Below are 25,830 nucleotides of genomic sequence, written 5' to 3' on the forward strand. Positions count from 1 at the left end.
ATTTTTGTCCCACTGTACTGTCCATGTGACAGTAAGAGATGCAGCAAAGTCTGACTTATAATACTAAACCTGTATAATTTTTCTCTAGATCACAGTGCATATAACATTGGACACCAGCACACAGACAAGAGCTGATTCCCTTCATGGCTGAGGCTCTTCCACAGAAGGATCAAATGTCAATGGAAAAGTCTGTGTGGGAGGGTAAGTCAGTTGTGGAAGGTGGAGTCAGAAAATTACTCTTACCAGGGCAGTTATAAGAGCACAAGGTTAAAATTTCGACTTTAACTTACACTTGTGTTTTTTCCAAACTAATCTGTCACTTGCTAATTAATGCTAAGAAATAATAATGAGCAACATTATGGAGTGCCACCACTTAGGATAATGTTAGTATCCCATACTACCCATCTATAAAAATTCCCTCTGAGCCAGAGGTCCTTAGCCTTTTGTGCAGCAAAATACAACATTTACCACTCTGACAGCCCAAGGGTTGTGTTGAATTTGCATACATTTCTAAATCTCTTTACATACATAAGTTGTCTTACAAATCCACTGTAAAACACAATACTTGTTTTTAAGACTTAACTGAAAAAGTAGTTAAAGGCTGTATTTAATGACAAAAGAAAAAAGACAAAGTTATGTGTTATAAAACTTATGCAATGTTCTTTCACAGAATATTTTATTTACAAATTAATTCTATCCATTCCAAGAATGATTTCATAAGGAACATGCATAAATCCATTCCAGAGCAAATAATTTATGGCTTAAAATGGACTAAATGTACCTGGCATGTTATTAGAAGCTGATGGATTTTCAACACTATTCACCAATTCTAAACAAAGTTCTTTAAGTGAACATTCTTTCCAGGAAAATACAACAAACAAATAAACAAACAAAACCAAACAAAGACGTGAAAATAGATACAACTTGTCTTTTTAATTTTTTTCTCTTTCCTTTTTTCTTCTCTCTTTTTTTCCTTCTGTTTCATTCTCACCCCTTGATTTGAAAGAGCTTTTATACTGTTATTGCAATTTCAGCATGAGAACATGTTGACATTCCTGGGTAACCACAAGAATAGTGAGAAGAGAAAAGAGCATCTCAGAAAAGCCAGGCTCATTACAGCAGCCTGTAGTGAGAGCTGGCAGGAACAGGCCCTGGGAGCTGCACGTGAGCTGCTCTTCGGATCACAGCTTTTCTCCTGTGAAAAAGAGAGAGGCCACTTTCCAGAAGGATGCCCACAACCCAGATTTGAACCACAGCACAGGCTGCAAACGGCAGGTCCAAAGGCATGTGCACTGATGGCTTGTGAGTTTTGTGATGGAAATGTAACACAGTGCCCCCCAAAACTCACCACTTCATTTCTTTGGTGATCCCTTAACAAAGGTGGGTGTACTGATCTCCTAAGGGAATCATGGAATTGCTTTGAAGAAGGTTGATTATTCCTGATGGTCAGTGACTGGTGCTTGCATACAGAATAGATATGTCAGATAAACTTCTTTCCAAAAGATTTCAGGTGGATCACTCAGACTGTTCCCAAAAAATAGGGGTGTGATTTTTTCCAGTGGATCAGTTTCCTCTTAGCCTTTTCCTCTGATTTTCTCTTGGGAATAGACAGTCAAAAATGCAGTGTCTTCAAGTTTCATGCTCTTAATACCCCTCTGCTTTGCTTTACATCAAATTTTAAGATTTAGATGTATGTCTGTTTTCATGTAGGTAAATGTATCCATAGAGTGTCAGCATGTTATATTTGTACTGTCCTGCAAAGATGATCATAAAAACGGGACTGTTTTCTCTGCCTCAGCCTATGAATTTAATCATGGTGTTTATTGTCTTTAGCTGAGAAATGGCCTCTTCCATAAATATTGCTTTCATATACAACAAGAATCCAAGTCTTACCTGTAACATTGACATTTTTACAGAGAGGAGAGATATTTCACTTTTAGCAAGCAAAAAAATTAGTGATTTTGTTGGTGTGACTAATTAAATTTTTGCTACATTTATGCTGCACTGAGGTATCATGATTTGGAGATAATTGCTGGAACCAGTCAGTTTTATTTAATATTCTTCAAACACAGTCAAGAGCATCCAGAGTTTGAGACTGGCATTTATTTTGTTTTGTGTAGGTAAAAATCTAGGCAAGGTAAATTCTCTTCTCATATCAGTGTAAATCTGGAGTAATTCCACTGAAAGTAAAATGAGTCAGATTTGTGCAAGTGCAGTAAAGGTAAATTCAGACTTCATAATTTCTTCATTGCTATACCCAATGCCATGAACTTGGAAAAGATAGGTCTCTGGTTTTTTTAGTGATAACTGACAGCACCTTCAACAAACATGCATCCCAAAAGCATTTTCATAAGGCTGAATTTTTGTTCTAAAATGTTTCGCCATTGTAAGAGCCACAAAGGATTTGCTTTTTTCTTTATTTTTTTCTTTTTTTTTTTTTTTTTTTACAATTCCTCGAAAATTTTGTTAGTGTTTTTAAGCTTTTTAAATCTTTATTTTGGCAGATAAAGGAACTTTTTTCCAGCTAGAAATTTTGCTCAACTAGAATTTGAGGACTGTGCACATGATTATGTTAGAAACAAGATTTCCCATGGTCATATTAGATCATATTAAACCATATTAGATCATATAATGTGCATATTATCATATTAGAAACAAGATTTGCCCAACAATCAAATCAGAGCAGTAGCAGAGCAACAGCATGTGTGGGGATCAAGAGGACAGTAAATGCTTAGAGAGAGTGCAGACAGCACTGCACCTCTCACAAACATACTGAATGGTTGTGGGAGCACATGAGTGTAAACCACACAGATCAGATGCTGCCAGGACCTGCTGGGCTTGTGAACTTCATCCTGTCTGAGAAAACATAGAAAAGAATATGCCAGCGAGTCCTTACCTGCATTAATATCCTCATTAAAGAAGCAAAGCAATGGCCTCTCATTGGGAACTGATCCTGTTATCCTCTCTAGTGCAAAGCACAGGCAGTTCCCACCAGGATTTTTTGCATCAAAATTATCAGAGAGTGGAGCATGTGATGTGGGAGACTTTGTTCAGTGTCTTTCTCAGCTGGAGATTATCCAAACTCCTGTTTTGCACCTCCCAGACATGTGTCCTAACCATAGAAATAGAAATGAGGAACCTCTGAGCTCCTTAATGCATCTCCCAGCTATGCTGGGGTGCATTAAAGCAAGCCCACATCTGTCTCCATGAGCAGCAACTACTGCCATGAGACTGCAGCACGGTTTGACAAGATGCCCAGATTTTAGGATTCAGATTTACAAATGCCTTCTCAGGTTTTCTGTGCTTCCAAGGGACCTAGGGGACTGATTCCCACAGGTCCTTGTATATCACTAAGCATCCATTTCCCTGCTCCAGCTGATGAGACTGCTTATGTGCATGTGTCAGTCTTGTATGTCTGCACAACTTACCCTCTTCTGGAGAGTGAGATGGGGTCTGGTATTGAATATGCATCAGGGACACATGGATCTGAGCCCATGGCAACCTTCACAGGAGTCCTGTGGAGCAGACAGAGAGGCTGTCAGGCTGACACAGCCGAGTGCCTTGCATATTATTATCTGCTTCTTCCAGTCTCCAGCTGACTCTTCCTGACTTTGCCACTGGGGTTTAAATTTGTGACCACCTTACATTTCAAATCTTATTTATGCAGTCAGTTTAGTAAAATGGTATTAAAATAACACCACTGCACCTCACATTTTCACCATTCCTTCATGTCTGTAGTAGTTTAACCATGGTCAGTAGCATCTTTAAATTACTTGCAGCAAATGTGTTAAGTACTTAAACAACAGGCTCCATCAGTTCCAGAAAAGCTGTTTTATTCTACTAAGTCAATTATCAGTAGTTTCAAAAGTCCCTAAATAAGTAGTTGTCTGACAGATCATAATAGCTCCTTCTGTTACTCTATGCCAACTCATATACTGCTGCAGAATAATTTGCCTTACTCTTTTGTTTAGGATTTGAAAAACAATCATGTTGAAAGGAAGCAGAAGAAATATTATAATAATGGAATAACAAAACAAAAGCAATTTGAGGAAAAATAAACTTCCTGCTCTCAATATTGCTCGGCTCTATTAGCAATGCATTTTGCCATATAAGCAATGAATTTACCAAATCTCTCAGTTCTCTGGCAATAGCTTTAACATGCCAGAGTTGCACTGGCTGAAATCATCTGCCCCTTATTGCCATCAGATTGATATTCATGGCCAGCCCCTTTCACAACTGATGCTGAGCCTTGGGGAAACCACCTGGTTGTCTATGCTGTAAGGGGAAAATCTCACTTGAACATCTTTTATGCCAAAAGCATCCAGGCTGGAGGTAACACTGCCCAAAAAAACAAAATAGGGGGGAAAAAAAAGGTTGTGGCTTTATTAATGGGCTCCCATCAGGTGTGCTGTGTCCTTTCATTTTCCATAACTGCTTTGGAGATTGAGCTTTGCTGAGTGTTCAAGAGGATGGTCTTCAATTGCAATGTGCAAGTGGCCAGGGTGCTTGGTTGGCCAGGATTAGCTTGTAGGTTCTCCACTCAAAGGGAGAAAACACTACTGCAAGACACTTTTGATCTGCTGTGGCTCTCCAAAGCACTCAGCACACACATGAAGGAAACCCTTCGTGATCACTTGCCAGACGCACCTCAGGTAATGTTTGCAAAGCTGTGGGATCCCCATGGATACCATGGGATATGGACAGGCAGGCAGTCTCTGAGATAGCAGCAACTGGAGCTGGCAGCAGCTTCAGAATCAAGGCCAAGGCTGAGCAGTGCTGAGGCTGCAGCAGTGTGTTCTTTGTAGCCCATAGCAGCAGTAACCTCAATATAGCTTCTGAAGCATTTTCATGCAGTGTCCCAGATACAGGAAATTTCACCAACAATGAATTGAGGTGCTCATTACATCCTTAGCCAAGGCCAAATTTTAGGTTGGGAAGAAGCCACTGATTCATACCTATAGCAAGAAGACATAGAGGAGTGGGGTGTTTTGCCTTCCATTGAGCACATGGGACAAATGTGTAACAGGAACTCAGTCATATAATGAACAGAGACATACTCTGGTTTGGCTCCTGATCTGAATCATCCATCCTTTTTAGCCAGCATTATTCTACTCCTGCATGTCTGCTATTGGAACTACTACACCTACAGCCAGTATTGTGTGGAGACTCACACTGTGAAAAACCAACATCCATGAAGGAGACAATGGAGTGCTCAACTTTATTTGAATAATGGGAGAGAGTCTACTGGGGCATACCCCTATGAGGTTTCTCTCTTGAGGTTTCAGAGGACACAGCCTCCTTCAATGTTGAACTCCGGGTCGCATGTTGCCCTCTTTCTTTCCCACTGGCACAGCCTTCCTGAACTGCCACATATTCCCCCCTTGACCATATCATTTTGCCCCAAGTCTCAGAAGTTCAGGCTGTCTGGGTTCTGTGGATCCACCAGAAGTTCTGATTGTCTGGGCTCTGCAAAAGGCTTTACATGGACCCATTTGTCTATTACCTTGAAGTTCAAGCTGTAGCCACACTGATTTGAGTTCTGTAACAAACATGTGGGGGTTGAGGTGGGCAGAGCATTAAGACCCATTTCAAAGCCATTAACACCCATTTCTCCTAAAGACCCTCACCAATCGAGTTTTTTGTAAAGACATTGTGAAAATTTTGAGTTAGGACAATATCCATTTGGATGTGGATCACCATGCTTCCAAATACTGTTTTTATGGATTTCCAGTTTTACTCTACAAGCACCTGCTAACCCCATAAATTTAGCAGATGTGTAGAAACTACTATAAATGAAATTATAAAATAAACTGACATGGGCATGTGGAGACCCCTTTCTGAGCAGAAATCCATTTTATGTGGAATAATAAAAGAAAATAAAATCAGTTACCACAAATCTTCAAAGAATAGTTTAAGCTGGCTTTATCTGTGCTTGTGGCTGAGCAGAGTAAAGCAGACAAAAATTTGACCTGGTGGCTTTGTTTAGCTTATACTTCATATGCAGTTCACCATTTGCCTTCATTGCTCACATTATCAAATGAGTCTTTCCCTCTCCAAGCATGACATGTATTCCTACTGTCCAAAGTTTGGTTAATATCCATACATAAATCCAAACATTTGTAGCAACTTTCAGGTCAATTTGGGGAGAAGTTCTTGAAAATCCATAAGTTGTTCTTATGGGTTTGCATTCTTTGTCCCTCTTTCTGTGTGTATTGTGATAGGGGGAAATGGAAGGAAATAATGTCTTCTTCATTAGAATTCAAAGACAAAGTTTCTTTGATGCTTTGCTCATTATTTTTATAAATAGCCATATAATAGTGCATTCTTTATCCATAATTTAACAGATCGCTATGTTTACTTCCCTGTACTTTTTTTTTCCCCTGCAAACTGCAGATAAGGAGTCACTCATATGTGGCATAAAGCTCTTTCTTAAAAAAATTAGTCATGGTGACTAATAGTTGGTATCTTTCAAAATTGTGGCTATTCAGCTACTACATGATAGAGATGTAGAATCAAAATTCTTAAGAAATATCAAAAGCCTTTTGTCAGACTCAGAAAACCAAAGGAGTATGAAGTTGTATTATCTCAGGGACAGTGAGAGGAGAAACAGTGGCATACCCAAATGAGAAATTTTAAAAGGTTTAGCCAACAGTACTCAATTTTGCCTTCACTGAGGCAAAATTATCTGAAATATTTCAGAGTATTTTCTAAGGTTACCTATCAGGGCAAAAAAAGAAGAGGATATTATCTATTATTAGTGTTGGGCTTTTAAATACATTTGACCACAGGCCATTGAAGCAGAAGATAATGTGTTTTTTAGTATGAACATGTTTTCCATGCATAATAAGTAGTGATCAAAAATGCATAAAAAAGGAGTAGCCCAATGATAGGAGACTATTTGTGGGTTTTCTTACAGTAATGGGAAATGGACTTTGATTGCTTCTCAGAATTTGTATCAAAGACTATTTTTATCTACTTGGCTGTTGTAGTCCAAGTAACTCCTGTGTGGGAGGCTGTGCTAATGATCTGCACGTACATCTCAAAGCATTGCTCTTTGCAAGAACAAATCAAATTTGAAGATATCTGAGGCATTTTTAATTTCTTCTCTTTTGAATGGACTTTCCAGCCACACATAGTTGTATGTAGTCTATGAGAACTCTTCCTCACTGGCAACTAAACAGGCTATCAGGCTAGATGCTCACTTATTTTTCTGACAAGACTGAAAGCATACATTTTTTTCTAAGAAAAAATATGTTCCCTGGAAAAATATTTGAACCACTAGCAGGACACCCAAAGACTTTCTGCATTTTCTGAAAGCTTTACCTTTCAATCATTTGCATGCCTTTCATGGAAAGGTATTGAAATTCTCAGTTATGTCTCATGAAACTACTCGTGTGTCAGAGGAAATAGCAAAATAAACCAAACCAAACCAAACAAACACATACACACAAAAAAAAGGCGCCAACAAAATTAAAAGGAACCACAGATTTATATCTTCAGTGCCCCACTGGAAGCCCTCTGAGACATGATCCTTAGTGATCCCTGGATTTCCCTGCCTGGAACCTATTTGTACTTCCCACAGCAGCTCTCTCTGCTCTGTGCACAGCCCTCTGGGTCCACCTCATTTTTAAATTTTGCTCACTTCTTCACCTATTGATCCCTCACTAACATCACTGTTTCTAAATCTGCTACCAGGACTTAATCTCTCAATCACATTTTCCCCATCATCCCTCCACCTTTCTTTTTTTAGGGTACTTGTATGACTCCTATTTTCCAGTATTCTCATTCTCCCCTGCTGTTTGCATGGCCCGTCCTTCTTAGGCCTGTAGACATCTTTCAGCTCCTCATTTGGCTCGCTATTTTAAAAGCAAAACCCCTCTTCTCTCTGTATCATCATTTGCTTCTTGTGCTTGTCTCTCCCTCCTTGTGCTGCTCTGCATACATGGTCTAGGCAGCTGCAGAAAACATGAAATGGCCATTCACTTCCTTGCCCAGGGGCAGGATTTACTAGATGCTGAACCTCAGAAAGCTCAGTTCTCTCAAGGTAGTTCAAGACACGGGGCAGATTCACAAAAATGGGTTTTATGGGCCAGACTACAGGAGAGCAGTGTTCAGGCAGGCAGGGTGGGAGGAATGCAGGAGCAGCATCTCCCCCCTCCTGCAGCTGGGTGCTGGCAGAGCCAAACAGGGATTGCACTCTCCTGATTCCCAACTCAGTGGCCCTCAGAGCAGAGGAGGTGCAAATTTCTCTGCTTTAGTCATTAGCAATGTTTATGAAGCTGTATTGTAGCCCTCCAGAAAGTGTAACACCAAGAGCCCTGGCTTTTTTTCCTAGGTCAGCAAAACCTCCTGCATACCCCTGGCTGTCACTGCTGTAAATACCCCTGTCTGACCCAAAGCATGATAATTCTGTATGCAAACCAGTGTTTTAGAGTTCCTTTGGATGAAAGTCTCTTATCTGAAGTCTATTATCTGCATGGCCATGTCATCTGCTTGCAAGTATACCGGGCAGGACAGAGAAAAATATGACCCTAAACTAATGTTCAAATTTAGATTAATACTTCCCCCAGCTCTATTTCCATTAGTGCTAATACAGGAATGCATAGATCGTAAATTGTCCTTTCAGGCTCTGACAATTCTAAATTTAGTGCCAATGTTAATTAAGCAAGAGAAAATTAAGCAATGCAACAGATTTGGGGAGCAGGCAGTGGAAGGGGAGAGATAGGTCAGCAGTTTGACAGCTTCAGGAGGTAGTAATTTAGTGAACAAACAATCATGAAGATAAACCTGAATATTTCAGTGCTTTTAATAATTTGTAGCATTTAAGGACAGCAGATTATTTTTTAATTATCTGGATTTCACATAACAAGAGAATAATCTTGATTTACCCTTCTCCTGGCCTTTTCTGTGTTGACAGAAAGAGTTCATTTGTTACTCTGACATACGTGCTAATTACTGGGCCCATATGTACACCCAGCACATTTTACTGACTACTATATGAGGGAGATTTTGAGGGGTTAATAAATGTCAAAAAATCCTATGTAAACATCTTCTTCTCTTTTCTTTCTTACAATATAGGAGTCTGTTTAATAAACCCCAAATCAGTATAAGGTCACAATGTGTTTGGCTTTAAAAGTGAAGTTAGGGTAAGTAATTACAAAGGGTCCACTGTGTTCCTTATTTAGTTGCATATTACACAGAACTGAATGGGATGATTAATAATCATGTTCTACACTGAAAGAATGTAATTTATAAAGGTTTATGTAAATACAACAGCAGAATTAGTTGTTCATTTACCATTGCCCTGTTAGCACGTATGAGAATTCTAGCATTTTTAGAAAGCAACAAAGCCAAGATCCTCACAGGAGTTCTGTGTTTAAATACCTTGGAGAATGTGGGCCCAAGGTACTAAAATAGCTTAGTATTATTGAATGTTTAGTTAAAATTAGACAGAATACTGGCATGTGTAGTAATGTTTGCTAAGAAGTCTGGGTTATACTGAGCTATGTTGGCAGTGGAAGAAGACTGGAGAGAATGAAAAGCTTTTACAAGATCATTGAACTAAAAAAGAGCAAAATAAATAAAATTAATCATCAGTACAGAGTAAATTGCATTTTTTAAATGAACATAACTCAGAACCCAGGACAGGATGTTCTTTTAATTAATTCATTAATATCAAAATTTTGATTTAAATTGTGTTGACTTTTTTTTAAATCAACATGACCTGTGAGAAGGCTAGAAAATAGTGAGTTCTCTCCAGCATTGTCCATAGCCCATGGTGCATTGCCATGACAGCAGTGAGGGGGTATTTACCTGCAGTAAGCACCAACAGGCACGTACTGACCATCAACACAATCAGCAATAACTCTGCTTCATCATGTCACTAATGACAATCTAGGTCATCAATTCAGAGCACAACAAATACTTCTCTCCCACCTCCTCAGTGGAAGTTGTTATCACACACAGATTCACTGGGGCTAGAGAGATTTTGGTTCCTAAATACCTCAGTGGATCCAACAGTTAGTAAGCAGTTATTAAGGTAACTACCAGCTTTTGAGAGGGGAGTAAAACTTGCTTCACCCTTCCTCATGAAGACTGAGTGCTAAGTAGAAAGTATTCTATAAGTTTCACTTAGAATACAGCATGGTTAGTCTTTTATGAAGATGACCAGATTCTAGGATGTATTACACTTTTAATTCATTATACTTTTTACTTTTATGAATCCCTATGCTATTCATAGGAATTCATGTTCAGAACAAATACCAGGTTTGTATCTATGTATATTTCAGATTATATTAAACTCCCAAATGTGGTTTATAAATAGGGCAATAAATGGAGTTGCTTTTTTGAATGAAAAGTCCTTGGTAACTTATTGACCAGGTAATAAAAGGAAAGTGCTTGCATTCTGTACTGAAAAGGCTGGATCATGCACCGCCACGGCCAGTGGGAGATCTGCCACTGACTTCACTGGGAGTGCATAGCGAGGCTGTTTTGTTCCTCATTCAGTTTGGTTAACAAGATTTGTGCTCTAGTCCCTTTTCACCAAAATGCTGGCAGGCTTCTTACAACATTACTGGAAACAAGGCCCTATACAAATTGCTAAGGCCTTTTGTATTTTAATGTCTTTTTTGTAATGATATTCAGTCCTTTGGGGCAGCTGACTAAGAGAGACATTTGTCAACTTCACTTTGTTTTTAGGACAGATGAGCCAGTGCCAAAACCATAGACCTGAATAACTTGAAAATCCAGAGGAGCTTGGATCCAGATTTGAGCTCCACAATTTGAGGCCCTTGCTGATTAGCGGCCAAAGTTTCAACCTCTGATCGTGTGCTGTGCTTTAACAAGCTGGACTCATGCTTACAAAGGGGCTCAATATTTGCTGCCAGCATCTTCAGGATCAAATCACAGGACTCCCTAGCACTGTCCTGGCTCTGACACTGTCTTGCAGCGATTGCCTACAAAAGAGTACAGAAACAGGGCAGAACCAGTAATATTCCCCAGCACAACTCCCCGTCTTCAGCAGCACACTGGGGTGGAGGCCTTGCATTGCCAGAGAATTTTCGTTGTTAGCATCAGGCATTCCCTTCTGGATTACCTCTTGCTGTTCCTGGTCCTCCTGTTCCTGAGGCAAACATTTGGAAGGGAGAGCTTGTAAAATCCCAGTGCTGCTATGTGCATGTGAGAGAGCTGAAATGGGCAGGTCTGAAACAAGGGAAGAACAAAGAGAGCAAGAAGAATAGCTGCAGAAAGTCTGTGCTTGGAAAGATTAAAATCCCAGGCTCTAGGATATCCATGATAGCTTTATACAGAAGTGTAACAATGGCCAGTAAGAAAAATGGACTTAAATTAGTACAACATTCTTGCTTAGATAAAGTTGTCACTAGTAACTGCAGTTCTGCCTTTTTAGGATAAATTACATGCACACAGACCAAAAAGTAGTGAAAGTAAGGGCAAAGTATTTGAAATTATGTCTGTGAAATGCATATGCAAAACTAATTAATTTATAGATGGCGTTTGTCCATATCCCTCATGTGATGCACTGAGAATCTCTCTGGTATTGTAAAATTCAAACACTTTGAAAAGAAATTGCCTGAGGGATTGAATGTCTTTCCTTTACATTGTTTTTAAAAGGAAGAATTTCTCACACTGTGTTTATTTGCTGCTAAGACACTGTTACACTAGCACCATCTCAGCCTGTTTCTCACTGCAGTATCCCATAAATTAGGTTGTTGCAGGGAATATCAAGAATGTGCACACACTGCCTGACTAGAGCAATTTTATCTGAATAATGTTTTGTGACCTTTCTTGCAAAAAGGTCCTGACTAAAAAAGCATAGATTTACCAGGCATCCTGGCGGTACTGAAAGATTGCAATTACCATTCTATTTTATCAGTATTAGTAGAGAGAGTTCCTGCCCTGACATCTCCTCTCCAAACACAAATGAAAAGTTGGGAAGCTGTATGACTCAAGTAATGAAATACATTAAGTCCAGGTACCTGTTTCAAATTCAACAATTGTGGAAATGATGGAAGAGCCATCACCATCAAGATGACTTTCCAACAGGCTCAATGAGATGGTTTTGTGGACTCAGTCCAATTCTTAATGGACATAAGTCCACATTACAAAAAGCAACACACAACTGGCAGTAATTGATACTCTTTTGGCACTCAACAGAGAAGTGAAGTATTGAATGAGCATGAAGAATGGACTAACCTTTCACCTCCCCCCCTGCATTCCAGGTCAGGGATGAGACATCTGATAGAGCTACATAGGAAGCTTGGGCTGCTGCTCTCCGTGCCGCCCTGTGCTGAACCCAAACAAAGAACTTCCTTCTTAACAAGCATTGGGCTGACACTTTTCATGAACTTTAAACTTATGTTAAAAATTTGGAGGCTTTGGAAATTAGTGTATAACCTCAGGATTCTGCCTAAAGAATACAAGCCACTGCTCCACGTAAAGCTGCCTCTCCCTGACTGCCAGCTGCATTAAAATCTATTACATTAATTCCCGTTTATACTATGCATATATAATGTATATGTACATGCATAGCAGGAGTAAGTGTATTAGTTATTCCTGTATGTTTATACATAATAGGAAAAGTAATGCCTTTAGCTAAGATTGCCTAATGCTCATTTGTAAGAACTTACTTTCAATTACTTATACAGTTTGCCAAAATTTGACTGTTACAGCTTAAATTTTCCATGGTGGGTATCTGTCTCTAACTGAATTGGGTTTGGAAAGTCTTGACTAAAATGGCTCAAGATAATTCCAAGAACACAGACAGTAAAAATACATCCTTTTAGTCATGTTAAGAACTCTTGCAACCATCATATTGAGAGACTCTAGCATGTCTAAGTTTTGGAGCTGAAGTTTGAAATTCCATGAGAAAATTACTTTGATGTCAAGACTTATCTTCTGTCACTCCTGTGGAAATCTGATCCAGCTGTAATCTCCTAAAAAACTAAATTCTCACACACTCATATTCTGTTAAAATGTAAATTCTCCAAATACTCTATTTGCAGTAAGCATGCTGTCTTTTCATACAGCTGTGACATCTGAGACACAGCACAGTATATTTGCTTTCTCTGTAGAGAATATCCACACATTTATGTATATAAAAATATGTCCAAGGATTCTCCCTGTCATTTGTACACATTGTGTATGCCAGGAAGGATTGCCCTGTAGACCCATCTACCCACTGCATTAGGGCTCAGCCCTTCTCAGGGACTGTGCAGATGGTTTTAGTTACAGCCATGAGGACAGCAGCACCTGCAACAAGAACCAGCAAACACCTGCATTGTGAATCAGAATGCTTTAGCCTGCTCTCAAGGCTTCATCTCACAGTGAGCCCAGTAGGTATCTAATGCCTCTGTCTCAAAGGGGCCATGCCCAAAACCACTGAGGGCTGCCCTGAGCAGTCTCTGTGACCACAGCAGCCAACTGCATTGACCTGAGCTTTGCTGAGCCCTCTGCAGGGATTGGATATTGCTCACAGGGTGCTTTACAGACAAGTTTTTAAGGAAGCCATGGGAAAAAGGGTGAGCAGTGAATGTATAGAAGGGTCGTTAACTCCTGAAGGATTCAGAAGTGACGAAGTGCTTGAATTGTCATTTTAAGAGCTCCAGATTGTGCAAGTGAGGTAGAAATCTACACTTCTGTAAGCACTAAAATGAGGACTAGAGGGCAAAATATCCCAATGAGCTCCCGTCCTCTGATCATGATATAAACACACAAGAGGAAGTGTAATGATTTTTGTTAGTGGTAAAGGTTTGAGTAGTGTGTATAAAAAGCAAAGGTTTAGACACATCACAAACTGAATTGAGTCAGCTTAAAAAAACATCAACATCTAATTCCTCTTTTGAGAGCTCTCAGAATCCAGTGCATTAAATAATATGATGGCAAAATTGAAAAAATAAGTTTAACATATATAATCAAAGTTCTATTTAAATGCATGCTGAGGGGAAGGATAAGGTTATACAGGCCACTTAAAAACTAGCATTTCCTGACTTTTCAATCCTTGTCACTGTTAAAAGGGTTGGATAAGATGACCTACAGAGGTCCCTTGCAACCTCAACCATTCTAACAATCTCTTAATATAATATTTGGTATGATAGACATTCATGTTTAATTTCTAGATTCCTCCTCTCCCCCCAAAAAGAAACTATATACCAAACCTAGTGTTTTCTTCCCTTTCTGTAACATATTTTGAATTTTGTTTGTTTTGCAAGGTAGCCCTCAGGCTGCAAGCACTTTTCCACTTTGCCAGCCAGATGAATATGATGAAAGGACACCTGTAGGCATACGCAGAAGCCAAGAACATTCTGTACATCCATTATTTATTTCGTTTCCTTCTTTAGGTCTTTTATATAAAGAAAAAAACACAGGTAGAAAGAGAAGAAAAGTTAATCTGCTATATAGTTGCAGTAAAAAAAAAGCATAGAAAACACTACTTTTGTTACCTTGGCAAATAAAATAAAAATGTTCTCCCATGTGCAGTCTGTGCAAAATAAGTCCCACAGGAATTATGCAAGCACATTCTCATTATGGTAGTTATGATTTAGATTGCATTGCAAAAGTAAAAACAATCATACAAAGAGGCTTGGGTGCAGTGATTTGGAATGAAGCTGCCACTCTGCCAAAAAGAGAGAGAGAGAGGAAAGGGGTGGGGGCAATGAAAGAAATAAATCCTGCCAAAATGAACTCATGCAAAGGTGAAGCCAAAATGCCAAGAGGTACAGATTAAATGCTCTTACAAATGTCCCAAATGTGTGTGTCAGCAAACTGCCCAAATAAGGTTTTGAACTGAAAGCTCAGGCTTCTGCTGGAAACTCCCAGAAACACAGAGATTAGATATTGTTTGGAAAAAGGGAATCTGTCTTGGTTGTCTAGAATGAGCATTGAAAATCACACATCTCACCAGAGCACATGTTAATGAAATAGAAATGTTTTTTTTTGAAACTGAAAACTGTCATTTAGGAATTTCACAACACAAGAAATAAAGAACCACAGAAATTGCTTCCTTTTAGTTCCAGTTGTTCTATGTTTGTTAGGGTATTTTTTTAGTTTAAGGTCTGTAATGGCCATTTAAAAAAAATTGAATCATTCAGATAATTCTTTATTTTCCCCTGACTTTAATGAAAAATTCGCAGGCAAAAAACTTCTCATCTTAAACATAGCTACCGACTTCCAATATCTCATTTTTCTCACACAATAATCCCAGTGTTCAAAGTAGGTATTGTATTTATCATCTTTGTATGGAGCAGAATTTCACTTCACTTTTCTTTATGGTCTTATCACATCGTTTACAAACACTTTATCTCTGTTACTGAAAATAAATGAAATCCTGGGCTTTCGATGAAATGCCATGATGAAATGAATGGTCCAAAAATCTATATTGAGATGACTGACTCCTGTTTGTAGAGGACATGATAAATGTTTCATGCATATAAACTGAAGCATGATGGATTTAATGATCATAGTTTAACAGGGAAATGTTATTTTGGAATAATTAAGTTCTGTCATTTGCAAGTCTAAATAGCCCATTGTTAGATGGTGCTTTTGTCTGTCAACAAGTCATTCCAGTTTGTGAGGGTTATTTATCACTAAAACAATTGATGCAATGGAAATACACTACCAGTATGTGTTAACAACACATTTTGCGAGACCTTGGTTTGGATCCATATTTCAGGTGTTGTTAATTGATGTATGTTTCTGTCTTACAGTAGAAATATATGGTAAGAGTCTTTGAAGGATTGTAGGTGTCTTTCTCATGTGAAGTGTTACATGTGAACTGTACTTATTATCCTTCCTATAAAGATTTTCAGAGTAAAAATACCTCAGTTTTAAAGCACACATGTGAAAGGAGTTTACTCTGGGGTGTACTGCCCAGTTTCCAGTTGTCACTCCAAGAGGGTGTAAGTACCTGCAGATTTTGGTTTGTGGCTGGCTGTTACACCTGTCCTGGACACTCAGTTGGTGTCTCAAATGGATGCCTTTGTTTAGACAGATTAAACTCTCCATGAGGAATATCTCAATGGGAAGTACGCCACCCCTATGCTATTTTTTATTTTTAATATCTGCATCAAAACAACTGCAATGAAGACAGTTACAACATTCTGATTTCCCTTGTTGTGCATACACAATTTTTTATTGACTCTGTATAGAGAACTGAATGTGAGTGCCATTTTTTCTTGACATTCAATAGCAAAGAAAATAATAAGAAACATAAGTGCTGGAAAGTAATATGAAAAAGGTAATTATTTTGACCAAAAGAAAGTGGTTAAACATTTGATTGTGTGAGAATAGTGTATGATATTTAATATCTGAATGATCATCAAAGCATGGGAAGGTATAAAAAAATATTAATTTGTATTTCGATCACAAACACTATTTTCTGGGTAGCATATTTATAAATATTAGAACACTTCATATATCTTCTTGCCTCCTGATACATATATTTTTTTTAGCACTCAATCCCAATCCAGGTTTAAAAGTACTTTGTGTCTTTTCACTTCATAGTTTAAGGAGTAGAAAATATAAAGGTGAGGATCAGTGATAAAATTTAACCAAAGGCCTCAATCTCCTGATTTCCCACTCTGCTCTGGTGAGCAGCAACTCTGTGTAATGTCTTATCACACCAGTTTCTACACTTTGCCGGATACAGAAGCCTTTTAGCACAGCTCTGAGAAACAACAGTCTTCTTTTCACTGTCCAGTTCATTGCATTACCACAAGTCTCTGCTCTGAACTCATACAGCCACACACAGGGCTTAGAAAGATCCAGCAATCAAGTAGAAATCCAAGCACACACAGGTGTGGAAGCTGTGAAATGGATATATCTGATCATCAATGATTTTGTCCTGGGCTGTGGGCAGAAGTACTGAAAGCATTCCCAGATGCCCTGAGCTGGCATCCACAGTTCAGATATTGACAAAACTGACCAAAATGTTGTGGCATATATATATTTAAGTCTCACAGCTCTTTAGAGATTCCTTTTGCACATTTTCCCATGAGAGCATCTTCTGTGTCTCTGCTTGCAGGTAACTTTCCCCATTCTGGGTATCCAGGAAGGAATGCCTTCAGCAGAAAAGAGGAAAAGGGGCAGCAAGGGAAAAGCATGTCTGTTCCAAGAGACCTTTGAATAGGAGAGTATTGACAGGGTTGGGGGATTTTTTCCTCTTTTAAGAGAAAATATGTTGGGAGCTTTTGTATTGAAGGGATTTTTCCTAGTTCTAAAGTATACTAAACTCTGATATTAATCATAAGTCTTGATTTAATGAATGGATGGAATTATCAAGCATAGGATACTTTTTTTTTTCCTTGAAAAACATTTTGTCACCTTTTTCTTTTCAATAGTTCCACAAACATATGTAAGGTGAGAAACTATTTAGATGCATTATATTAATGAGACAAAAACCCTGGAGCTTCAACACAGCTTTCAGCATACAATTTTGCTACAATATAATTCTCCATTTATCTTTTTTGCCATAATATCCATTTCTTGTTAAAATCAATTCTTTATTTATGAGAATAATCTATTCAATTTTATGCTCCATAGTCTAATTACCTAACAAAGATGAACTTTGTTCTTTTTGGAGCAGGCTTCCCTGAGGGCCTGGATTTCAAGTCCATAAAGTCAGGACAGAAATCTGCATGTCTACAGAAATCAGACATGCTTTGGGGGGACAGTACCTTGAACTTGGAGTCACTGTCTTGAAACTGAAGCCAGTGAGGGAAACTATTTCAGCTGGCCCCAAACACAGCTCCTTAATGTCTGCAGGGTAGGACAAAGGACCAATGGGGCCATATCTCACCCTGTTTGTGCTGAGGATGCACAGAGGCCTGAGCTGAAGCTGATTGCTGCCAGGTCATTGCTCCATTCCTCAGTTGTCTCAGAAGAGGGGCCTTTGTGCACATCTTCCAGTTAATGGCAAATATTGCCACTTGAAAGGGAAAAAGAATTTGTAGTCTCTCAAGCAAAAAGTAGTGAAGTATCATTATTTCACTGATCGCTTACATTCAGATACAATTACAACTTAGTTAAAGCAGAAAAGGCCCAGAATAGTCCTGATGACCTCGGTCTGAACAGACATAGGACCATAAACATCCAGGCAAACAAATAACCTTTGAGTTCCATTAGTCACAGAAATTAGGATGCTGAAATGCTCAAGCACTTGCAAAATCAGACATTTTGCTTGTAGTCATCTCTAAATATGGCATAAAGAGTGGGTCTGAAGGAGTGATTTCAATATTAAGTCCATTTTTCATTCCTAAAAGAATCGAAGTTTTAATGGCAAACCCATTAAAATTATTTTCATTTACACAGTGAATATTTTGAATATATCAAGTCAAGGTTTCATTTAAGTATGTTCATAGACTGTCAAGGTTAGCAATTTATTGGAGAGTCTTTACCTAATTTGATATAATTGATGTTAAAGCCTTTTTTCTTAATACACTGTTTGTGCATTCCTTTTAAATGTGGATAAGAAGAAATGGATTTGTAGAAGATATTTTTAATGGATTCCAAAGGGAATAGCCACCGTGGAATCTGCTGATGAGTTCTGTGGGGGTCTAGGCTCCAGTCATTCAGCATCTATATTTTTAATGACAAGATGCTGCAGTGTTTAAAGAATGAATTTGAATTATGAACACAGATAATTAATGTCTGCTCTCTCCTAACATTTTATCAATAACCACCAAGCCTCTAGTTAAGGCGAGGACCTCTGTGTTGGCTTAGAGACTCAAACTGCATAAAAACCCAATGGTAGTAGAGTTCAAGGTCTTTGAAAGCTTCAGTCAGACACTGCACATTAAATTCTCGATTTTCAGTTACAGAGGAGAGATATTAGCACATAAAGAAAATACTGCATATTTTGCCACCACTGGTTGATTTTGGCTTTTTTTCTTCCTCAGTTTTCACATAGGTAGGTATCCATTCAAACCTAAATTGTGTTAATCCTTTGGCTCCCTCCTTTAGTCATCCTCTGTGTGAAGAATCTCACTGACTGCAGGAGAATAAGTTGTACAACTGAAGGGTGCTCAGAATTAATAATGACCAGGATTTTAATGTGTAGTGTGATGTAAGTCTACCTTTAGGTAATAAGAAGCAAAACTCTTGGGATGCTGTTGGTATTGATTCACTGTGAAACAACTGGACAAGATATTTAACAACATAACTTTAAAACCAAAACCACAATGTTGCTATGCATCACATAGCTGCAGCTGGATTTAGTGAATGCTCCATATTACATTCTGTAGTCATCTCTCCAAACTGTAGGCATTTTGCTAGGATGGGAATTTGTAAGCAGGAATGTGGCCTGTAGGATATACTAAATAATCTGTCACTTCTCTTCAACACTGACAGGGACTTAGAAGAAATATTTATTCTAGTTTTGGCTACTAAACTCCAAAAACCACCTGTGGACTTTGTGTGGAAGCCCTCAGGAGAGGAACAAAAACAATCAGAGGAACAAAAAATGTGAGCTATCAGGAAAGATTGACAGAATAGGAATGTACAGCCTAGAGCAGAGAAGTCTGTGGTGCCACACAATACCAGCCTCCAGGTGAAAGAGAAAAGGAGACAACACGTGCATAAACAATGTTCTACTGATACACCAACAGGGAAGTGCAACAGATTTCTTGAGGATAATGTTTTTCACCATAGTGTTTAAAGGATAAGACACCTGCCAAGAATGGCAAATATAATCAATGTGGTCTTTGGGCAGGGACAGAGTAAATGAAAACTTCACACTGCTTTGTAAAGTTACAATTCTACAGCTCTGTGATTGAAAGATGTTGTATAAATGTAAGTGGCTTTTGCATTACTACAGTTTCACTGCCACTTACCAGTTAGATAAAATTACTGGAGATACAGGCATCACCTGTACATAGAATTTGTAAAAAAAGTCCTATGCAGCAGGATCCTGTCTATCACTACAAAGGTTTACTGTGGCTAAAGAGTATCCAAAAATCATTGCTTTAGAAAGTAGGGCAAAATAGTGTGCTACTTCCAGCTTGGCAAGGACAGATGGAGATGCACTCTATCCATGCAGGCATGAGCAGAATAGAAGTGACCTGAAGCAGAAGGTCTGTTCAGACTGTTAGGTCCACTTTTTATTTAACTCCTTATCTCCAAAATGTTTCCAAGGCCTCAAGTATTAGTCAGGTAAAGATCAGACAGAGTATGCCTTTAAAGGTTGAACAGATGGACACATCTCTTAGTTTGACAGGAAAATGTATGTGTTGCTTGACCTGGCAAACCCTTTGTGGTGCAGTGGAAGCATTACACAAAATATCTCAGACAGTATCTGAAAAGATTCCCCCACAAATAAATTAATAATTGGGATATGATAGTACAAAGCCAACAACAAAATTAGTTTTATAGCTCAAGCTTAGTAAAAAGGCTTTTTTCAGTTTGATGACTCTGAAATTAGCTGTGCTAACCTGTGCTACATGACTCTGTCTTGCTGTGTTACTCATGAGAGATGTTCCTTTATTTTTTTCTTTTCAGTGGATCAAGGCGTGTGAGGATACACTCATGACACAAAAAAAAAAACAGAACTAGTATTTTCAGAAAGGTATTCTACCCATCAGGGATTTGTTCCTTCCCTCTGTCTCTGATGATAATTTTAACAGGTAAATAGGTACCCTTCTTGCACAGATATTCCTGCAAAGTTAGTCCTTACTGACTTAGGCCTAGCAATATGCCTCCCATCTTACTTTTCAAATCATATAATGGAGTTAGTTTCAATCAAGTCCTATTTTTTTATTGAAAAAGAGAGATTTCTGTCCTATGTTTACCACTTGCAGTGATATCTGCTGATAGCATCAATGTCAGTAACATAATTGCTTAGCATCAGGTGTTGGCACAAACAAGATATCCCTGTATCCATCAAAAAAGACTTTGTCCTCTCTCACAAAGAGATCCTTGGGTTAGTACTGGCCAATCTGGTATAACACAGCTCTGATTTCTGCTGGAAATATTAGCTCAAGTCCTAAAAGCTGCATAATTACATTAGTGTTGTTCCATGCCTGAGGGAAGCAGCTCTCTCTGTGCGACCAGTCGGGGCTCAGCGCTGCTCCAAATGCTGCACCCAACGTGCCCAGCAATAACAGCCTCACCCAGAGGAGATTTAACTCTGGTAAAAATGGTGCCACATTTTGATCCACAAAAGAAACAGACCGAGTTTCTGAAAGTCCAGATTCTCCAGGTTTCCAAATCTCCCTGCAAATTCAGTAGAAACTTGAACATTGTTGAAAATCAGATGCAGTGCCCGTATCATGAGGGCATCTGGAATGCAAGTCACACAAGCCTTGCTTACTCACAGCACTGTCTCCGGATATTTTTATAAAATCTACATTCTCAGCAATAAAATATGTGTTGCTATGGGGCATCTGTTTATGTTTTTATGTGAACTGATAATTACCCTGGAGTTCCTTCTGTCTACAAAAATGGTAGAGTTTTACAGTGAGTCTATAAACAATTATCAGTTAAATGTAAGGATAGTCCTGAATTTATACAAGAAAAAACAAATCCATGGGATAAATCAGTGCAAGCATCTCTCCAGGTAATTGCAGGTATGAATCATATGTTTTACAAATGTGACAAAATGCATTTTTATCCCTTTATAACCTGCTAAGTTCAGCTCTCCTCTGAGCTCAGGACCCAATGCATTTACCTTCCAGGTCCCAGAACTCACAGTGAAGTATCCTAGGTGGGTAGATCTCACTCTGTGTTTCTCTGAGCAACAAGTGCTAGGCAAGTGATAGAAACAAAACATCATTCAAAACACTTATGAAAATTTTATATGTTTTTATATGTTTTATATGTCTATATGTACAGACAATTCTATTATGACATTCACAAGCCTCAAACACTACCGAAATACAATATTTACTATGAATAAGACAGGAAAAGGAAAGTAAAATAAAGTAAACTGTGGTTGCACCCAACTCACACAGTGCAAACATTAACCCTGTGAGAGAAAATCTGCAAGAACAGAGTGCCTTACAGCCCAGCTTCTTAATTTATTTTTGGAGTATTGGCCACAAAGACACCCCAGCACTACCATAACCACTGGTACAGATGCTATTGGTTAACTGCCCCCTCACATTCTTTTGTAAGTGCAGTCATGTTCTTTAGTATAAATTTTTTCTGCCTCCATTATCTCACCCCTAAAATGCAGTTACAGAAAAGGTCTCTGAAAATGTTAGCAACACTCTCACAGTTGCATGGGGAATTTTTGATCCTGGATTTTTTCTTCTGTGTCACAGGACTCTGAGCAAGGATAAAGCCTTTTCTTTAGAGCTGGCTTCCACATCTGCATCAGGATCCTCCCTTGTAACAAATCAGGATTTACAGCCTACTTATTCTGATTAGAGGTTTCAGTCTGTGTCCAGTTCATTTTTACTTTAAAAAAGAAAGGGTTCATATTTTCTTACAGCTTCCCAACTTTGTTCTGTTCTGTGTCCGATGTAATTGATGACAGATTAATGCCCATCTGTCACAGTTCCACACTGTTCATTTTTAGTGTAAATATTCTGTGCTTACTCTTCTGGGTGTTACAACCTGAAAAGAACCAAATCCAAATCTGTAATAATAACATTACCAGAATTAGATATCAATGACAAGTCAAGGAAGCATTGCATATGCACATACATATGTGCTTTGTAACACCATGGTCAGACAGAGAAAACTACCAGTGGCTCTAGGATAAGGGTGTATGCAACAGAAAGAACCACAAAACTGAGGAGGAAGGACCCTGGAACTACAGGAAGGGGGGGCAGAGACCCAGCAGACAGACACAGGGATTGTGATTAAAACAGATGTGTTGATGCCCTTAAGGGCAGCACAGGTAGAGTATCCTTAAGATTTATCAATACAACAACAACAAAACCAATTTTTTGTGTTTGTGCTGTACTTCAGAATCAGGTGTGCAGAATCAGGTGTGTGATTATGGCTCAGACCCTCTCCTCAACTCCTGTCCTAATGCTATGGTACTGGCATAGCAGTGTTTGGTACAAGGGTATTACTGCCTTACTACCATAAACAAAACTGGGTTTATGCCTGAATATGCATGACTGATCTGATCAACTGCTCTTGGGGCCTGACTTAACCCTGCTTGCAGCAATTGATGGAGGATGCAGACAATTTAGGAAACCAAGCTATACTGAAAATATGACATGAGGATGGAAACATCCTCTGTCTTGCTTGTGTTATCTAGCTGAGATTCAGTCCCACGGCTCAAGAACCCTACTGAAACATTTGTATTTTCACCTTCACCATTAGTTACTAACAGTTTTAGGTATCCACACATCCTGTGAAATCAGGAATCAGTACCAGATTCTGGAACAGACTCATAACAGCAAAAATAGAGCCATGGATTGAAATGATTACAAGATTTGTCTTGTCATCTGTAGGAATCAGGAAAATGAATGCTCAGCTAGAAACATGGAGCTCACAATGGGGTCCCAACACACAAACACAGGATGCTTTCCATGGGTCATTAGAAAATGCACCATGAGTTCTTGATGTCTAAGTATTGGTATGAAATGAGAATTTCAGTTACAATGTGTTCAAAAGATGAGACATTTGTACATCACGGTGTACAGGAGAGGGAACCAGAGGAAGAAGACACTGAAAATAAAACCACAAACAAGGTGGCAAAAAAAAGAAGGATAAAAGATCCCCAACAATGTAGAACAAAGAAGACAAATATTAAACAAAAGAAGAATAAAAAATAATTAGAATCAAAGACCAGAAGGTGAACTATGGGAATTGAAACAGGAGGTAGAAAAAAAATGAATGCAGACAATGTAGCAGAAAAGGACTCTGTGCAGCAGTAATACTGAGGTTTCTAGAAAAAGGAACATGCCATAGTAATGAATAACCAATCCCTGTAAGAGGAAGCAAAAGCTAAACCAAAATTAAGTGATGCCAAGGCCACTTTCAAGTTGTGCTGGAAGATAAAAAGCAGAATCAGAGGAGAAATGTGATCACATGCTGTGTTACCAGGAAATATGAAAGCCTGAAAACATTTTTTAAAATACCAACTAAAAAGCATAAGCATAAAAAATAGATGTTGTAACAGCTGTACAAGTGAGGAATAACAACTTGAACAGAGATATCTAGTATGACCCAAATTTCATAGAACTTGTTGTGAATCCACAAGAATATCACACACTTTCTTCATTAACAAGATGCAAATTAGTAACATTAAAACATTAAAAAAAAGAAATAGCAAAACTAGCGATCACCAAATTAATTTTCAAATCAAGGACAAATTAACAAGTCACTATTGCAGCAGAATTGGACAGTGATCATGTTAGAACAACCCAAAAAAGACATAGGATTCTTAAACAGGAAAACTGTACAAGTTGAGTAGTAGCACTGGAGAAATATCCAGGGCTATACAGTGAAGATCAATCTTTAATTGATCAACCAGCCCCCAAAAATTTTAGCTGGGCTTTACTTACTCAAAATTGCAAAGTAACCCAAAAGATAAAAGTGTATTAAGGAAGGGAACTTGACAGGTTTGACAGCTCATTTAAGGCGCTGGTAAATTGTTGGTACATTTTTTTCAGCCTGCATAATAAAGATCAAATTAAAATTACCAATGGATACACACACACAAAAATATTGGGTACCAGAGCTAGGGTTTAGTTACTGAGAATATTGGTGAATATTTATAAGGAGGGTTTCACACTAGCCATACAAGAAGCACTGAAGCAGGCTGAAGAGACAACTAAGCTCAGTAAATCCAGTAACCATGAAATTGGAGAATTTTGTAGATATTATGTGAAGAGCTGAAGAAATTTTACAAGGACAATGTGAGAGTTAAAATCCTACCAACTTAATAAGTGTGGGAGAGGGGTGCAAAATTATTTAAGTGGTAGACTTTTCTAATCAATGTCTAAAGGAGGTCTAAGAATTTCACAGGTGAGTAGAATCATGGATAAGACTGTAATGGATGCAGCTGTGTATCCAGCAAACAGGATGAAAGTATTAGCCTGGTCCTAAAAGATACTGCAGGCTAAAGCACGCGATGGCAAAAAGAAACAAGAAAGGAATAAAGAGAAGAATTAAGTGGTTTATTGTTATTCTCAGACAATTGTGAAATCCATGGAGAGAAGCCTACATATTTGAAGCCACCATGAAAAACTGAATGGTTTTTCAAATTTAAATATTTGCATTTTGCACAAATCAACTTAAATATTCCTTTGAACACAAATTTTTGAGTTATCAGCTGGAACATATTTTGGGTTAAATCCATGCAGACAATGGATTAAAAAATAGATGAGTGTGATGGAAAGACAGATACCTAAGTACTTTATTGAGAATTGTGTGGGTAGTGAGTGGGGCATAAATAGTATAGATTTCACAAACTTACCTAATGTATTTTCATTCATCTTTGATGGGCATGGCCATTATGAAAGCACCTATATGAGAAAATGGAAGTTTACACATTTTAGGACATTACAAAGTGGGCCCATGCTCTTTCCAATATCTACTTTTCATTAGTTTCAAGAGTTATATACATTGCATAAGAATCTATCTGGATTGTTACCTGGCCTGTGTGATGATCTGGTATGCAAACCTTGTTACAAAAGAAAATTTACCAAAATTTAAAAAGAGTAAAAATGAAAAAAAGTTGTCTTCAGTGTGCTCTATTTCAGAAGGCTGCACACTATTACAGGAAGCTTTACAACATTACATTTGTGATCAAAGACAGTTTCTGTAGTGTTATATTGGGAATATTTTAAAATAAATACGTGTAAGTTAAAGGCCTTTGTCTTAAGAAACACTAAGCAATGGTAGAGGCCATAAATTCTT

General features: G+C 38.3%; 1 long non-coding RNA gene across 1 annotated transcript in view; it reads right to left on the bottom strand.

The window, feature by feature from the left end:
• Nucleotides 1-766: 766 nt before the first annotated feature.
• LOC141725255 (uncharacterized) overlaps nucleotides 767-25,830 on the bottom strand; it is a 33,435-nt gene continuing 8,371 nt past the window's right edge. The window contains exons 2-4 of the long non-coding RNA XR_012577111.1: nucleotides 25,388-25,436; nucleotides 3,429-3,515; nucleotides 767-2,856 (exon numbers count right to left, since the gene is read on the bottom strand). This is a non-coding gene — a long non-coding RNA (uncharacterized LOC141725255). The remainder of the gene's footprint in view (nucleotides 2,857-3,428; nucleotides 3,516-25,387; nucleotides 25,437-25,830) is intronic.

Source organism: Zonotrichia albicollis, chromosome 1 (assembly GCF_047830755.1).
Source record: "Zonotrichia albicollis isolate bZonAlb1 chromosome 1, bZonAlb1.hap1, whole genome shotgun sequence".
NCBI classification, from domain to species: Eukaryota; Metazoa; Chordata; class Aves; order Passeriformes; family Passerellidae; genus Zonotrichia; species Zonotrichia albicollis.